Raw genomic sequence first — 11,947 nt, 5'->3', positions numbered from 1 at the left:
CTTTCCACAGTTTGGCAACCGTGGCCATTGCTTCTATGAACATTGGGGTACAGATAGCCCTTCTTTTCAGTACATCTATATCTTTGGGGTAAATACCCAGCAGTACAATTGCTGGGTCATAGGGAAACTCTATTTTTAATTTCGTAAGGAATCTCTACACTGTTTTCCAAAGTGACTGCACCAATTTGCATTCCCACCAACAGTGTAAGAGGGTTCCCCTTTCTCCACATCCTCTCCCCCACACGTTGTTTACTGTCTTGTTAATTTTGCCCATTCTAACTGGTGTAAGGTGGTATCTCAATGTGGTTTTGATTTGAATCTCCCTGATGGCTAGTGATGATGAACATTTTTTCATGTGTCTGATAGCCATTTGTGTTTCTTCATTGGAGAAATGTCTGTTCATGTCTTCTGCCCATTTTTTGACATGATTATCTGTTTTGTGTGTGTTGAGTTTGAGAAGTTCTTTATAGATCCTGGATATCAGCCTTTTGTCTGTACTGTCATTTGTGAATATCTTCTCCCATTCTGTGGGTTGCCTCTTTGTTTTGTTGACTGTTTCCTTTGCTGTGCAGAAGCTTTTGATCTTGATGAAGTCCCAAAATTTCATTTTCGCTTTATAACAGGTCTTTCAACTGAGAGACTAGTAAAGTAACCTCGGGGTTAGTCTTAAACTCTGAATTTACTCCTCAGTACCTTAAGACTGTTGAAAATTCACCTGTGATTTTCAGCAGTGTTGGACAAACCTTTTAAATTTCCTTCCCTTCTTAACTTAAAGGCTTGTCAAATACTTTGAGGGAAAAACTCCCTTGTATTTCAGGCCCTTGATTCATTTTTTGTCACACTAGCTAAAGAACGACGAATTTCTGGGTTTTCCCTTTATTCCCTACTGTCAGTCCTTTTAACAGCTAAAGGTAAGTTATTAGCTTCTTCCCCGCATCAAGCATCAGCATAGTCCCCAGGGAAAAAGGCAACCTCAGCTCCCTTCACACTTCTTCATTCCATGGAATATTAAACTGAATACCTATTCACATCTTTGTCTTTGTTGCTTTAGTAGCTCTCTGATATTTTATACAAATGATTTTCTGTATTTATTATGGCTTTTCTAGTTCTTGACTTCTGAAAGCTACTCCCTCTTGCCCGGAAGCAGAATTCTTGATTCAGATTTGAGCTAAATTTGTAACAAACAGCACAGTTTTGCTGGTGCGGTTGGCTTCCAGGGAATGTCAGAAGAGGATTTAGCATGAAACTGATAAAATTTGATCTTTGTAAGCCCCTTACCGGCACAGGCATGCACCTTTCAAGACTCTGAGAAGGATCCTAGCAATATGTGCCCATAAAGTATTTTTGTAAAATTTCCCACCAAAATCTTTATTTTTATATATTTATATATTAAATATAAATATATATTGTAATATATATTTATATATTATATATTATAAAACTATTAGAACTAATTAGTTAAGAATTAGTTAAGGCCACTCTCATTTACACTCCAACTTCCCTCTTGAGGCAGGAGGAAAGGGAGAGTAAGGAGACAAGGTGACCAAAGTACAGCCATTTTGGTTTTAGGCTGACCCTTACCTGGAAGTCAGCAGGTCATAAAAAATGTCACAAGGTGTGACTTAGGGAAAACCACAAGACCCCACTCCCTCAGATAGTAAGAGCTCCAAAGCTAGACCTTCTTAAAATTGCTCCTTGTGGGTAATTCCACAACCCTAAGAGAAGGGGAAAACCACCCAATATAATGAGAAACCAAAGTTAAAAAGTAAGCCCTTCCCTATACAATGAGCTAATTTAAAAAAAAACTTATAAAACCCTTTGTTACAGGGAAAGGGGGCTTCCCTTCTCTCTCTCTAGGAGGAAGACCAATACTTGGTCTGTGAAATAGCTCCTTTCTTCTCTCTAAATAAATCTTTGTCCCTTTCTCTATAGGGCTTGTCCTTGAATTCTTTCTCACACCGAGTGAGGAACCCTCTTGGCCATGGGTCTGGGGCCCTGCCCCTTGGGGCCTCAGCCCGTCTGACATGCTCTGACATAATTCTCATGCCAGCTGCTAATGACATAGCTGGGAGGCTTTCCTTCACCTGGCTAAAAGAAAGCTGGTTTAGGGATGCGTTCTGTGGCTCCCTGTCACTCGCATGTGCAGGCTGGTGTCGTTTGGCCTCCTGGTGTAGGTCACACGCAGACTTCGGACTCTGCCGACTCACCAGCACCATGCTGTAGGGTGCAGGCAGGGTGTGAAGGTTCCCGAGAGGCCTGACCACCTGCGGAAGCCATGACACCTCTGCTCGAGCCTCAGGATACCAGCACTGGGTCACTGTAAGGACACTCCCTTAACAAGGGGTGTTTCCAGAGCTGTAAAAGAGAATCCCAACACAAATGAATCCAAAGAAATTTTCAAAGAGTTGATAAAGTTCGGCTGTCATTTGGAAAGACGTTTTGCAATGGTCAAGTAAAACACGTGAGAAATTACAGATCCCTGAGGCGTAGCAACAGAGAGCACCTTCCGTTGTCATCTTTGAATTTATTATTATTTTTTAAAGATTTTATTTATTTATTTGAGACAGCAGAGCGAGAGAGCATGAGCAAGGGGGAGGGGCAGAGGGAGAAGCAGACTCCCTGCTGAGCAGGGGCCACCCTCCCCAACACCCCCAACCCCCATGGGGGGGCTCAATCACAGGACCCTGAGATCTGATGCTTAACCCTCTGAAGCACCCAGGCACCTCTGAATTTGTTTATTAGAAAACAACTACAGAAAAGCTGTCAGGCAAAATAATTAATGAAATCTGGAAAAAGCAAAAAACTAAGTCTGAGTACAGAAATCATTGAAATTATGTTTCCTCAGATAAAATATGAATAGAAATAGTGAATAGGATCTTGATTTTTTTAACAGAAAGACATGAACCAGAGAGCATATTTGAAAGTGATTTGAATTCTTAGTATTTAGAGAAAATTTTGACATCATTGAAACTAATATAAAAGTGGTAAAATGTCACTATAATATACATGGGACGTCAATGAGAAAATGATCAATGAAGTGCTATTATGTTATGTTATTCACAAGAAAACTTGAAATACCCCCCAAATCTTACAAAACATGTAAAAATGGAAACGAACACAAGTTTTCCCCCAATGAGGAACAATATTAAATATTTATAAGCCTTCCTGCTAGTTGTGAAAGCAATAGAGTTGAAAGCAATAGAAAATTTCTAAATATTTCTATTAACTTATAACAAATAAAATTTGACCAACCATGCCATGCTGAAGGAGAGGTTCACTTATCTCTCTATTCTCTCTATAGGAAATTGTAACATGAAATTATTTTACACACAAAAAAAATGGAAAAGTAACTAAGGAATTCTCAACCACAAAGTAGGAACAGAGAGCATAGATGTATATCAGGCAGTTAACTTTACTTATTTATATTTTTAAAAAATATTTTATTTATTTATTTTACAGAAAGAGAGAGAGAGAGATCACAAGTAGGAAGAGAGACAGGTGGGTGGCAGGGAATGGGGAGAAGCAGGCTCCCCGCTGAACAGAGAGCCCGATGTGGGGCTCGATCCCAGGACCCTGAGATCATAACCTGAGCTGAAGGCAGAGGCTTAACCCACTGAGCTACCCAGGTGCCCCTCAGGCGGTTAATTTTAAAATGACATATAATTTTTTTAGATTTTGCTATGTCAGGGAGAAAAATACTTTCCTTTTTCCTTTTATGCTCAGTAACTGAGGGCACATACATTAAATTAACAAAAGACAGATTATCAGGAGAAAAGGCCTGCAGAGCAGAGTGAGAGAGCATGAGCAGGGGGAAGGACAGAGGGAGAAGCAGACTCCCTGCTGAGCAGGGACCCCCCCCCCATAAATATTAACATTTATTAATATTTTAGTGCATAGGAGTTCTGAGAAAAGACATAAAACTCAAGCAGATAGACTCAGGGGCTTACATATTATTTTAACAAAGGAAAGGGTGTTTGGGCTTCAAGGGACAATAAATTGTGGAGAAGTGACTAGCAGTACATGGAAGAAACTGATGGAATATACGGGCTATTTTTATACAAAGATTGGCTTATGGAGACTCATCTCAATGCTCAGTCTGTCTTCTGTGATAAGAGCACTGTCTTCCTGGTATGGAAGAGGGGACCCCTTCACCAGGGAAATATATACCGAAAAGGGAAGGGCAGAGAACTGTTCTTGCATCTGCTGATTCTCATTTGTCTTCAGCTAAAAAATAATCCTTGTGCCAAACTGACATTTTTTTTAAAGATTTATTTATTTTAGAGAGAGAAAGAGAGAGAGAGTGAGAGAGAGACTGTGGTGAGGGAGGGGCAGAAGGAGAAGGAGAGAGAGTCTTAAGCGGACTCCGTGCTGAGTGTGGGGCTGGATCCCATGACCCTGAGATCATGACCTGAGCCCAACCTAAGACTCAGACGCTTAACAAACTGAACAACCCTACGGCCCTTAAAATGACACATTTTAGAGTGGCATATCCTGCCGGCATTCAGTGGTGGTAATGATCTTTATCTCCTTTTAGAAATAGGTAATCTGTATGGTTACTTCTCTAATTCTACATACATATTAATTATTATATTAATTTTTACATATTATTCTTTATTCATTTTATTAAAGAGAACCTCCAAGATCGTATAAGCTTCAGGCTTCTCTAAACCTGGATCTGCTCCTATACAGTACAAACGCGGGACTGAAAGTAGCAAGAGCAGTTTTCCAATTACAGTAAAGGGAGATGGTTCTAGAACTTTCTAGTTGCTTTGGCAGCAATTCCCTGACCCCAGAATCTTACTGACTTAGGCAAAGGCAGCGTGAGGCAGCACAGATGTGTCCCTTGTCATGTTGGTTCTGCACTGTGGTTCTGGGAGTTGCTTCTGGAAACTCAGCATAAAGCACACTCATGAGCTTGTGAAGTTTCTATTGCTTCCTGGTAACTCCTTTATTTAAGTGAACCAAAAGAATTATTTTGTTAGTGTAAGGGCCTGGTTGGTCAGAGGGAGCCATTTTGTTGCAGTAAACTTAGACTGACCCTATGCAGTGAACTTAGATTGACCCTGCCCCTCCCAGAGGAACTTACTTGCAAAGCCTAGTTGCAAGGGCAGGTCAGGCCAGGTGAAGACATCCAATCAGTGGGGCGCACATATATTTACTGAGGTAAGTTTAAATCCCATTGGCCACCTGTGTGGGGGCGGGGCTCAACCACCCCATATAAAGGTTAGTTTTTGAGCCGGAAACTGAGAAGACGGAGAGCCGGAGAAGAAGAAGGAGAGCTATTGGAGGAGTAGGAGAGCCATCGGAGGAGTAGGAGAGTCATCAGAGCTGGGAGAGCTGACAGAGCTGACAGAGCTGACAGAGCTGTCAGAGCCGCCAGAGCCGCCAGAGCCGCCAGAGCCGTCAGAGCCGCCAGAGCCGTCAGAGCTGTAAGAGCTGTCAGAACCGTGAGAGCTGCCAGCGGTCCCGCCGCCCAGAGTTGTGGCCTCGCAGAGCGGCCTTGCGGGAGCAGCGTCATTCCGGGGAGTAGCTTCATTCTGGGAGTGGCTTCCTCGACGTGAGGCCTCCTCAGTGAGCGGCCTAGTCAGGAGCAGCATTGCCTGGGGAGCGGCCTTGCCGGGGCAGCCCCTGTCCAGGGAGCGGCCCTGTCTGGGGAGCAGTCTCGTCCAGAGCGGCCACGTTGGGAGTGGCCTTGCTGGGGTCGTCGTCGTCACCTTTTCGTAAGAGACAGCCCTGACCAGTCAGTTTGATTCTTGATGCTTGGTGTGAAATAAAGCTTTGCTTGACCTTCGCTTTGTATCAGTCTCGCTCCTTTGATCACGGACCCCAACAGTTAGCAGTTAGGAAGCCTTCTACATGTAGTAATCTGTACCGGGAACGGTTGCCGGTAACTGACCTTCAGAGATACATGGTGACTTAATTTTGGTCTTCTGCCTTGAGTCACAGCCCAGAAAGTCTGGGAAGCATTAGAGAATGGGAAATAGGTATTATATGACTGAGGTTTGGAGAGCTTCTGGGCTGGTGAGCTCATGGACAAGCTGGGAGGAGGCAGGCCCAGAGGCATGGGGAGGTTCTCACCCCACTCCCCCAATACCTTGCCCAATGCATCTCTTCCAACTGGGGGGTCCTAAATTGTGTCCTTTATAATAAGCCAGTCACAGTGGATACGCTGCTTTTCTGAGTTCTGTGAGCCATTCTAGCAAATTATCGAACCTGAGGAGGGGCTTGTGGGAACCGCTGAAGTTAAAGCAGTTGGTCAGAAGTACAGGTGCCCCCCCTCCGTCTTTGCTATTTGTGTCTGAAGTGGGGGTGGTCGTGGGGAATGGAACCCCTTAATCTGTGGGGTCTGATGCCAACTTGGGGTTGTGTCAGAACTGATTTGAATTATTGGACCTCCAGCAGGGTCAGAGAGTTGGAGAAGTGGAAAGCTCTGTACCTTTGTCAGAAGTGATGTGAGTAGAAGTTCAGAGCCCTGCAGGATTTATTTTAAGTGGAACGTTGGAGATTATTTTGAACGAGTGGGACCCCAAGAATTAGAACAGGGACATTTTTGTGGTTTTAGATGATTCTGTGTATCTAAACCCTTAAAATCCATGGAGATTTCCATAATAGAAGTAAATTCTCCTTTTCTCTCTAGTGAAGCCCTCAGTTGAGCGGATCTTAACTGAAGCACTTGTAAGAGGTTGATGATTCTCTTTCGCTCCCTGCTCCTAAACCCCCATCACTGCCAAGATCAGATCACAGTGTGCCCTGGGGAAGCCACTGTAAGTGAAACCGTGGGAAGAACGGCTTTCACACTGAAAGAGCTGCAGGAGTTTACTTCAATTTTTATCAGTAGAACCGTAGTGACTATGTGTGGGAATGGTTTCCAGGGAGGGAGACCATCTTACATTGAGGTGAACTCATCAGTTTGGATTTACTAACAAATTTGGAATTAATGTTCTAGTTTGAATAGCTGAGAAATCTTTAATGTTTACTTTCTTTAAAATTGGGCTCAATCATGGGCTCCAGTAAGTACATTTGATTTGCTAGAAATTCATTAGGATATAAATGGATTTACTATGTGCAGCTGCATCACTCACTTCCTGAACATGACATGGCCTGGAGGACATCAATGTATGGTAGAAGTAAGAACTGGCATTGAGAATTATGTTGAGAGGGCCAGCATCCTGCAAAGATCTCCCGTAAGACCACAAATCCACAAAACGGTAGTATTTCTCCTATATTCCTCCAGTGGTACCTCCAACCATTTATCTGAGTAATTGTGATCTTGGGAAAGGGAGTCCTTTTTTCTAGGATTATTGGATCTTAGCTCTGAGCTAATCTTTTTTCTCCCTGGAGACTCTGATTTCTTAGTCAACCACTAAATGTTGAGATTTGCAGCAGTTAATGACATAGACTGTTTTCAGTCAGGTTTATCTTCTGTGGGTCCAGTGGGGCCCCCGCAAATCCAATTTGTATTCATTTTCCTTGATTCCAGATGTATGGATCACATGTACTCAACAACTGAAACAATCTCCACGTTGACTCCTTGACCCACAGGGCAAAAGCCATTATGGCTGGAAGGGCGACATGGAAGTTGCGGGAATTGTCCGCTACAAAAATACTGTTACAAAAATCAGTACCACTTCCTGGGAGGATTTCAGACCATAAGGCTTTCATGAAAGACCTGAAAGACTGCATTGGTCCCTATTTACATTTTTGGCTTGTCCTGTGCATAGACATTTGCATGATGGGACAATTGGAATGAAATGGATTATTGTAAGCTTAATCATGTGGTGATTTTAATTGTAATTGGTCTTGAAGTTGCGGCGTTTGTTCTATAAGAATGAATCCAGCTTCTGGTACCTGGCAGGTACCTCCTGGTGTGGCTATTTGTTCTAAAACTCATTTCAGTGAACCAATAGCACCCATAGGGAGGGACCAGAGAATACCTTGATCGGTTCCTCCCTCAGCCCTCAAGCTGCATGCCGTGACCATTAACTATAGGATCCTTTATCATCTTAGCATCTCACAGGACTTCACGGCCTCTCCCCGACGGCTAGTGATGTTGAATGTATCTTCATGTGCTTATTCGCCATCCTTATTTCCTCTGTGGTGAAATGTCAGTTATATATTTTTAACCCACTCATTATCTCGGATAGGAAATTCTTGACAGCATCAAATTCTCTAGATACTTCTCCCCAGTTTCTGTGAGAAAATCTTTAGCTGAGACGGTAGTACAAACTAACAACTCCATCTAGGACTCAGAAGCTACTCTTGGGAGGAGGGCTCATCTGACTGCCAAGAAGTTCGCTCAAATACAGAACTAATATTGATTAGGTTTGATTGCTCATCTAGGTGTTTCCATATTTGTTGACAGAAAAAAAATCATTGTATGCCATTCATTTATAAATTAATGGAGATGATAATTCTATCATTTCTCACTCATATATTCCATCTTTACAATATAAGTAGTGGTATTAAGATTATACTATATGAGGGCACCTGCAGCTCTGTCAGTTAAGCATCTGCCTTCCACTCAGGTCATGATCCCAGGGTCTTGGGATCGAGTACCACACCAGGCTCTCTGGGAGCCTGCCCTTCCCACTCCCCTTGCTCATGCTCTCTTTCAAATAAATAAAAATTTTAAAAATCTTTTAAAAAAGATTATACTATATGACTTTAATAAGTTTATATTTAAAACCTAGTGTTTGACATGGTAATGACCAGTTATGCTCTGTTTCTACTTGGCAGAGTGTTCAGAAGTGTCACTGAAGTTGGTTGGCCATAAATATTAATAATAATGGTTATTAAAATCTAAGTGATATCTTAGATGTACAAAGCATAATTATAGACTGTTCTCATGTGGATCAATTAAAATCTCTTCCTTTGAAGTCATTGACTGCTAAATATAGAAAATGAGCTTTTGAAATGCAGTTGTTTCTATGTTGGTCACTTTATGACTGTAACAGATAGGAAAGGAGTCTGAAGTGGCACGTGCATACTATTATTTTTTGTCTTTTTTTTAATTTTAAAGATTTTATTTATTTATTTGAGAGACAGAGAGATCACAAGTAGGCAGAGAGTCAGGGAAGCAGGCTCCCTGCTGAGCAGAGAGCCTGATGTGGGGCTCGATCCCAGGACCCTGAGATCATGACCTCAGCCAAAGGCAGAGGCTTAACACACTGAGCCACCCAGGCACCCCAATTTTTTATTTTTTTAAAAACCAAAACCTGTTTAGTCTAATGACTTCGGTGAAGTCATTTGTCAGTCAGATAGATAGTAACATTCTTGAGATAATTTCAATACTTTTATACTAAAATTTACTGGGCAATTTGAAATGAAGCTATTTTAATATTTTGGGTCTATTTTTTTGTTTTTATATTAACTTAAATGTAAAAACAATCTCTTTTTTAGCTTACTCTTGATAAATCTGTCCTAAATGGAAAATATTCAAGTTAAGCTGTCCTATTAAGGGCCTTATAATGGCACAGAAAGTTAATCTTGAATAAACACAATGATGAAGGACTATGCCTAGCGCCTCTCTACACTGAATGCAATAAGAAAGTAGCAGGGGACACGTATCACAAAAGTAAACTGAGGCACATATAGATCCTGGCACATCTTTCCACTGATTCTAGATTCCTTTCTGAATTGAGTGTGAACTGACCCCTCTCGGGGCCTGTGTGGTTATCATCACTTGATGAGGCCCGGTGAGGAAGATCTGGTGCCCCCGCTCAGTCTGTCTCGTGGGGGAATCTGGTGTGTGTGGGGGAGGTGTTGGGAAGAGTGGGATTTCCCCTGAGACCATATGTTCTCCCACATCTCATTAGGGATAATTAGTTAAGGGAATTTTTTTAAAAAGAGACTCCGCAGGGTGAGGCAGAAGAGGAAACATCCAATCCTATATCAACTCCGAAACCAGTAAGAAGTTCTTTTTTTCCAAACTTGAATCCTTTGATCTTTCAGTACTCCCACGCTGTGTGCGCATCAGAGACATCCCGGCTTCTGACTGCCGCTCTGGGGTGGGAGGGGAATGTGGATATTAGGGGCCCTCAGGGGGCGTAACGACTGTGTGGTCATCCATATCCTCTCTTTGTCCATCCAGATTCACTGCTGTGTGGGTCTTGCCTCTTTATCCCTGTCCTTTTTCTGTAGATTTCCAAAATGTCCTCTTTCTTTCCTTCTCGTTTTCACTCTGGTCATCCCACTTGGATTTCCAAGTGAAGTCCCAAGAAAGACAAGGAACCGTGGACATGGCATTTTTGACACGGCAGTCAAATTTGGTAAGTTAATGATCCTGTGCAGGAAGAAATGTGACCTTGGCCTTCAGCCAGGTATCTGGGTTGTTTTTTTGCATTAGACCACAGCTGAATCACATGCAAGTTGACATATTATGCCAATATTCACAGCATAAATGTCTGTGTACTTTATTTTCATAGGCTTGATCAAATTTTAAAGATCGTAGTTTAAAATCACTCACTCTATGAAAAAGTTGGAGAGAGATTTTGAACTCATTAATGGAGTTTTTATCCCCAAAATGAATTTAAAAGGAAGTGGAATCTACTGAAATGGAAAATCTTAAGACTAAAAATACTAATATGGTCCTGCATGGCATGAGAATGTATTGAATAATGAGCTCTCTGCGATTGTGAGTGTTTAATATTAACACGGATTTTGAACTCCAAATGGAGAGTCAGTGAAAGAGATTTCTAAAATATTCTTCAGGGTTTCTGTCCTTTGCATTTACCTCCTCTTCCATGTGTCACAGAACAGGCAGCTTGTCTAGCTATGATGTGCCAACACCTCTCTTAGTCCTGAGACATGATATTCATTCCTCTAAACAATGTAAGCAATAAATCCCCATTCTGACTCATTATAGACAAATTCATAACAGTTGATATTGAGACATTATTTGGTTCAGGTTTTTAAAATCTTATGAAATTGAAATTACCTGGTCAAGGATTCAGAAGTCACAGAGGATATACAAAATCCTGTTGTTTCCCAGAACAATGGAAACTTACTTAAATGCAACAAGTGATAAATTGCATTGTGCCATTAAATAACTAATGCATATAGTTCTTGGGAGAAAATGATCATGGCTGTGTTTAGAAGCCATTATATTAGGTTTAAATAAGGATGGACACCCTCACATATCATGTAAAAGAATAATCATTTATATACACATATATGCTCTTTCCTATTACATATTTTTAAAATTTCCATGTTACAGGAGGTGGAGGAAAAGCCCTCAGTGCTGGCTTGATTCTAAGTGTTGGTTGTCAGTCATGTAATCAGAGGATTATGTATCTCCCTCCATGTTATCCTATCCATTCCTGACCACCAGAGATGCTCATCACAGCCTCTGGAGTGATGACCTTGACACTCCTGCAACTTCCGATAATTGCAAAGTTTTAGCATACAAAATCTTAAAGTTGTTAGGAACACATGCCAACTCATGATGTAATTAGGACAAAGCATTCTTAGAGTAGTGGACCCCTATTTTGTGCCCTGATGCACCTGAGAGACATAATGAATCCCAACTCCATCACTTTTTACTAGTGCTTAGGAACATGTGCAAAAATGTTAGAATGAGACTTTGCCTTGGTTAGTTTACATTATACAAATACTCACCCTAAGACATGCCAAATAATTGAAAGAGTACTCGAAGGTATACCATCTTTCAGTTCTATGGGATCCTAAGAGACACATAAATAAAATAATCAATAGTCTTCCTGAAAGTAGAGTTCTTTGTGAGAATAAAGGGTGAATCATAGGAGAGGAAATGCTGACAAAAGAACATTGGGTAGGAGCTCCATTGGCGACTGAGTTCTGGCAACTTCTCATCCTTACAGGAAAGCATTGCCAACTTCAGAGAAGTTACCTAGTCCCGGAGTTAAAATAAACTACGGTGATATAAATCATAATTTTATCACAGAAGATGAGGATAGGACTGGGTAGAGGA

This window comes from Lutra lutra, chromosome 6, assembly GCF_902655055.1.
Source record: "Lutra lutra chromosome 6, mLutLut1.2, whole genome shotgun sequence".
In the NCBI taxonomy this organism is placed as follows: Eukaryota; Metazoa; Chordata; class Mammalia; order Carnivora; family Mustelidae; genus Lutra; species Lutra lutra.
Note: the sequence above shows the minus strand (reverse complement) of the source record.